Genomic DNA, 7,131 nt, shown 5'->3' on the forward strand with positions numbered 1-7,131 from the left:
CCACCTGACTGCTCAACTCTTGACAGGTGTTTCTTCTTTTCATGAGTGAGTGACGGATTGATGGTTGACTTACCAGAGCACGAGGTTTGATGTGGATAACTGAGGCAATTACTGAGACAATACAGACATGGGGCTGTAATTTGTAGGTCATGAGAAGAAAACCTAAATCTTTTGTGAGTCGTGCATTGACGATGTGTTCCATTCAGCTAACTCGTTGGTTCATTTTAGTCATAATTCCGATTCAGCCTGATGACAGAGTGACTAAGCCTATGGATTACAGCACAGGTACACCACGGGACTGAACGGTTTCGCTGTCATTGAAAATCACTGGCAGAATCGATGTTCTCCTGCTAATTAGCGGACCAAACGCCAAGCCTGGGGAAGAACTGACAACACCGGATCATCCCACGCAAGTCCTTTCGGGGTTTTAGGGAGTGAGATGTTTTTCTCTGCGCTGCGACCTTCATCTTGAGAAGAAATACACTTTGGAGTCATTTCCAGTCAGGTTCACTTCTTACAACGCTATTATTCTGCTCTCAGCCGCAGTTCTCCCAGAATGCTCCTGCTCCACAGAGACAGATCCTCTGTATATCCATATTATCCAAGGCATGCCCATCCATATGGTCTGAAAAACACTGGCACATCCACACCGGGCCCCTAAGGCACATATGCCCATTCAAGTGGCAATTAAAAGTTAAAAAGTCATTTAATCAGCTTTTTTTATTACTCTATGATACGGAGACCATGTGCATATAAATTGCTGCTTTCCGAAGATCTGGGGGTTTCTGCTGACTCGCGTGCCTCCGTCTCATTCTCTGGAGATTTACCATGTAATGGGAAAGCGGCAGCCGGGGCTTTTTTTCTTCTTCCACCCTCCCCAACCTGAATTGAATTGGTCCCATGAGCTATCAGCGTAAATTCACAAGGTAGACTGGAGCGCAATTTGCTCATAAATCACAAAAAGGGCTGTAATTCTGAGCAGAGGCTTATGCAGGGAAGAGGGTGTGGGTGGGTGGGAAGAGATGGCAGAGCGTTCAGGGCTCCTGTTTGCTTCAGTTCACTGTAACAATAACACTTGAGAGTGCATTTTTACTTCATCGAGCCAAACACCTACAGCGTCAACAAGGCGCCGGTGATAGGATCAGAAGGTTACCGCGTGTATTAGAGCTTTATAGCAAGCTTTGACCCTGTTTGAACATGGAGCGCATGTGTTTGAACAATACGAGCAGTAAGAAATGTTAAAAAAAAAAAAAAACAGAAAAAGCTCCAGATGACGATCATTAGGACTCGAGTGCCGTCTGAAGTATCTGACTCAGTCTTGTATCTGGTTGTGAGACCCACCCACGGTATTGTGGTTTACTGTTCATGTTGAGACATAAATGCATGTCAGAGACTAATGTTAATGAAACATTTTACCTTGACATTTAGCCATTGCACTGTTAAAGCATAGGGGGCTGCAGTACCCTTTAAAAAGATGTATTATAGAAAAATTGCCTGGGAATATGAACAGAAGTGTCCAGAATGAAATGGAAACGTCCTTTGATCACGAAGCCTAGTGTCAGTCCTCCTCTACAGTTCTGCGGTTTATCAGTGAACTACACTGCAGGCTGGAGTCTCTGTTAACAGTGACGAATACCAATGTTACACACTGTATGTTACTCTTCTAGGTGAAACATCGCATCCTCACTGCGCTGCATTATTACGAACCATAAGGCTGCTAATACCGGCATTAACGTGCGTCTTGGCATGCATCTTGAGGGACCACTTGTGATCGGATCACAAATGGAGACATTCTTTTTAACACAAACAAGTCCAATAACTCACTGTAGGCCTTTAACATTTGCCGGATTTACAAGAAGGTGTAATTATTTAAGTATTTGTCAAAGACAGCATTTCACAACATTTATGAACTTTACCTTGAGTCAACAACTCACAAAACTGAGCGAATTCATAAGGGAGTCTGGGGAATTTCTCCATGGTGACAAATAATTTACCTCCGTTTGTTACAGTCTGAGTTTGTGGTGTAGTTATTTCCTTTTTTTATTTTGTCTTTGTGTCCTCTTGTCTCGTTTTGCTTTTCACGCCTCCATTTGTCGTTTTCACGCCTTTTTCCCTCTTCACCTGTGTTTCATTGTTAATCAGTCCTGTCCATCTCGGCCCGTCTTGTCCAGTTACTCTTTGTCAGTTCATCTGTTGTGCTTTGTCTCGCGTCTGGTTCAGTCCTGTGTCCTTTGTTTCTTTTGAGGTCCTTCCAGCTCTCCAAGAGCTGTTTGTTTTTCATGTCTATTTTTTGTTCTTTTGTTTCTTGCCCCTGCCTTTTGGTTTCCTGCATTTTGACATTTGTATTCTCTATCTTTTGGGCTATCAGCTTATTATCAAAGCCTTCCTTTTTTTTTCACCGTAACAATATGGGTAACTTCTTACTGCTTTTATCAGATATGACATGTTCACCGTCCATAAAATGTTGTTTCTCTTATGAAATTAGGTGTGAATGGTGAAATCAGTTTAAACTACGTCTCTGGCCTGCGTCCAGCGCTGTCTCTGCCTCCTGGTCTGTTGTTGGCAATAACGAGATATGTTAGATTAGATATGTTATCTGGACCGTTTAAATGATACAAAAAACCATAAATATGGGACATTATTTACTGTGACTAGAATTACTAAGCAAAGCAACACTAAGCAATATTTAAGTGGATAAGTCCCTCATGGGTAAACTGCCTTTTCAGTATACCTCTGAGGTGAAGACATTTTGCATTAGGCAGAGCTTTTCATTTTCGCAATTCATCAATCTGTGACTAATAGCTGCCACCATGTTTGTCTCCCTTCAGTTTCTTTGGCGAAACCTTTATTAATTGACACAACAATGAAATACGTACACCTTATCTGGTAAATAGTCGACCTTGTTCACATCCAGCAGACACGGAGCGGCATTATTATTCATTTGGAGTCGTGGCTCTGTCGACCTGATGAACACAAGTCTCCTTTGACGTTACATACAGTGTCTGTGGGGAACACTACACATGCCAAAGCAGCAAAGAACCCGAAGAAGAAACTGAATGAGCTCTGAGGCAGTCAACATCCAAACCAAAACTGCTCACAGCATCGACTGGGCAGGGGTCAAAGGTCATTACCAGGACTCATTGGACGGCCAGGGAAAGATCATGGAGGACATTTGCAGCGGACCATTGTTGTTACGTTACTGTGAATACCATAAACAGGAAGCAGTTCGGGGGGACGGAGGATGTCGTTCACTGTACAGATTACAAAGCCCCCTGAGGCAATGTGATTGTGATTCTGGGCTATATAAATACATTTGATTTGATTTGACGTCATCTCCCTTGTTAGAAAAAAGACCAAAATGCATCCCCCCTTATTTAACCTGCCACCCCTTTCCATCGTCAGTATCATTAACAGGTGAAACGCAGTGGGCTCCAGACCTGGAACAATTAAATGATAAATTACAGCACTGCTTTAGCGACCGAGGGAACTCACAGACGTACCGCGTGCTTTGTAAATCCTCTCTCGTGACGCCACTCAGCCAATCAGATCTGTCAGAGTGAGATAGATACGCACGCAAAGGGGAGCTGAGACAAGGGACACCAATCAGTGAAAAGTAATTTTACACAGCGATCTTATAACAAAATGAGAAGTAGACAGTGAAAACAGCTTTTAATCAAGGATTAAAAGGATCATCATTTCTTCCCATAACCAGCATGTCTCACGTCTGAGGCCGTGGAGATTGTTTAAAGCAGCAGCATGAAGCGCCACTGCTAGAAAAAGCAGAGAGCTTCTCCTGAGATCCCCACTCACAATCCAAACGGGGCACAGAGCATAAAATATCTGAAATGGCACTAAATCATAACACACGACATTATCACGTTTTTTAACTGGACCTCTCTGGATCAGATTTTTTTTTTTTATCCTGTCAGTTTTTGATCAGTTATATTCTCTAGCTGATGGGAGGGAGAGAGTCATCATCAGAGAAACGACCACAGAGGTCCACCTTGAAAGCAGCCTTTTACGACCCATATTTATGTTTGTCGTTAGGCGGCGACCTCTGGTAAATATTGCGGGGGCACAGGAGATGAGGTGGTATAAAGATCGACTGAGTCCACATAGAGGAAGCTCTTCATGTCCAGTGTGAAACCATAGGTCAACAGTTACCTCATGTATATTAAATAACTTAAGTTGTATAAGTGATGTAGTTATTTTAAGCCAAACCAGGTTTTTCAAAGCCTAATCATATATTTCAAACACTGACCGAGTACTTTTAGTGCCTAAACCTAAACCAAACCTGCCTGTCACTGGTGTGCTGCAACAATCATGTTCTTTGAGTAAGTGCCGGTTAAATATTAAGGAATCTCCCACTGACTTGACAAACTAAATACTACTAAGATCCAAAAGAACAATGGTGAGGTGAGATTCCGAAGCGAAAGCTCCGAAGCTGTGTTGAAATCAAAGAAAATACCTCAAAGAAGCTCACATTTACTTTGAAGAGAGGCCAGAGTTCCCTTCGTGCCCGTACACCACCGCCGGCATCTGAGGCAGGCAGATGTAAAGGTGTTCCACAAGAGCCGCGTTTGTGTTTTTTCATGATCCTGGTTGAGGATGAATTTAATATTGTGATTTATTGTACCATCAGTTGCAGAACACTGATTTGTTTGGGTTGTCTGAAGGTAAAAAGGTGGAGCTGGCTGATTTTGTGTCTCAACACGACAATTAAGACAGATGACACCCTTTTTGAATTTGTGGAAATGTATAATGTGATTTGTCTGTCTTGTAAGCCCAAGACTGAGCTTTATATTTACGGAAAAAGTTGACTTTATCAGGAGATTTTCTCGGAACCAGCACCGTGTGGCCCAAAAAAATAATTGCGTCACGGCACAGTTTCATCAGTGATGATCAACTAAAACATACATGAAAACATTAAAACATTAGGGTGCAATCCTTTGTGCTCATCAGTCTGCTAAAGGAGGGTACACACTACAGGATAATCGGGGCGATTTTTGTCCCGATTTCCCCCTTACGATCAAAGCCAGCAAAGGCCCGATTATCTGATGTGTGCAAAGGACATCGTGTCTGATTTTCCTGTAGTGTGGGGTGTGTTAAGAGTGATTTTGTCCGGTCAGATCCGCTCGGAAGGCATCGGTACAGCGCTGCTCTAGAAGCTATCTGTAATACTTGTGACAATTTTTACTCACCTCCAACTCGCGCTGTAACGCATACAGCCCACACTCTCGCCGTCTCCATGTCTTTTTCAGCCAGTAATCAGCGCCGTCGTATAGGGGGGAAAGGTGATGACAATTCTAAGGGCCCACAGCCCGCTATAGGGCCCACACACAGCCCCCAGTAGCCTCTATGACAAAATGGTTATGCATACACTGAACTAATATATATTCATACGAATGAATCCGAATTAAAACAAAGCCACAAGTCATACAATATTCTAATTTTAATCATTTCAATAACCCCCTTAGCCCCTTCTTAAAAATGGTTTGGTCCACACCGCGTATCGTTCTTCCCATTGTTCTTCCTCATCGGAATTAAGTGAGCGCGAGCGAACTCCAGCAGGGTTAGGATGCCCACCAAAAGCACAAGTCCGGACACCAGAAGAGAGTTGAGAAGGAGGCGAGGAGTAGGAGCAGCAGAGCAGGGGCCCAGGACATCAACAACTTATTTTCTAAGAATGGTGAGAGTAAAACTACCGAGGGCGGCTGAACAATTAGCCTACTTGTTCATTAATTTAATGTCTGTAACATTACCTTTGACGGGGCGCAGGCTGGAGCGTACGTTAGCTGTCATCTGGCCGCGATACACTCTGGACAAGTCGCCAGTTCATTGTAGAGCAACGGTTCCTAGAGTAGCTATAACTGAGCGTGACCAATTTAGGGGCTACTACAGTGACTGTGTGTTTCACACATATCACTGTCGGACAGTGCTCCAGTATGCGCCCATTCAGAGGCTGCATTGAATTGTATTATGACGCATTCAAGTTCTACTCAGTAATTATGAGCATCTGACGAAGGTCAGTTACGTTATCATGATGTGTTCAATGTGGTCTTGTAAAATGTGTTATTAGTGGGACATTTGAATCGCCTAAATACAAAAAGTTAAATGTTCAAAGATTTGTTTGTTTTCATAGCAGTATAAAAATAAAAGACACCATAATAGCAAAACAAGACTATTTAGAATTCTGGACAGTTTACACCGACTTTTGAATGGTCTAAAAATATTTTTTGTCTGGTAACAGTGAAGCTGTCCACCTAGAGCTATGGTACCAGGGTTCTCCCCCAGAAATTCTTAGTATAGCGGCGCACCGTCTGTCCGGGGGGGGGCGCGACCGCTCGTCAACGTCAGTCCGGGGGGACGACCGCTCGTCAACGTCAGTCCGGGGGGGGAGACACTGACGTACGGACAGCCGGTCATCAACTCCGTCAGCCGGGGGACGGACGGACGCTCATCGCCGTCAGCCGGGAGCTCCTAGCCGTCAACCGGGGGACGGCGGACGGACGGACACTCGACACTGTCACGCGCGGAGTATAGCGGCGCTGACCGAGCGGTATAGCGGCGCAGCGCCGCTGTTCCACCGTCTGGGGAGAACCCTTGGGTACTAAGAAGCCCATTTAGATTTTGTCCAAGAATAGGTTAGTTCTGCATCAGTTTTTCCATTAAAAATAACATATAATGTTTACAATTATATAATGGAACAATAAACCTTTATGCCCTGCTGCTCCAGAATCAGCAGTAGCTGCTTCATCTGAGTTTGACCCCACAGCAGTCGCTCAGCCCAGCAGTCCAGTGATGCCTTTGATGGTGAGTGAGTGATGTACACACTGGTTGGCTGTTTTGGTTTATTAGTGACCCCATACCTATTTGTTGAGTGGTTAATTGAAAATGTATTTGCAATCAGAGGTGTAATAACGTGTTGCAAAATCAGTGAAATGAGAATAAGACAACTAATAATACATCATTTACATAATCATAATCTGACTGTTAAGTCGTTAATCGTAAAAAGGAAACAAATTGGGTGTATTACACCAGGCACCGTCAAGAATACTGAAAAACAAGAAAATTGAAGGTGGCAATGAATGGGGTAGAGGGGCCCACACCGATATTCTTTCAGGGGGCCCA

This window comes from Sparus aurata, chromosome 14 (genome assembly GCF_900880675.1).
Source record: "Sparus aurata chromosome 14, fSpaAur1.1, whole genome shotgun sequence".
Lineage (NCBI taxonomy): Eukaryota > Metazoa > Chordata > Actinopteri > Spariformes > Sparidae > Sparus > Sparus aurata.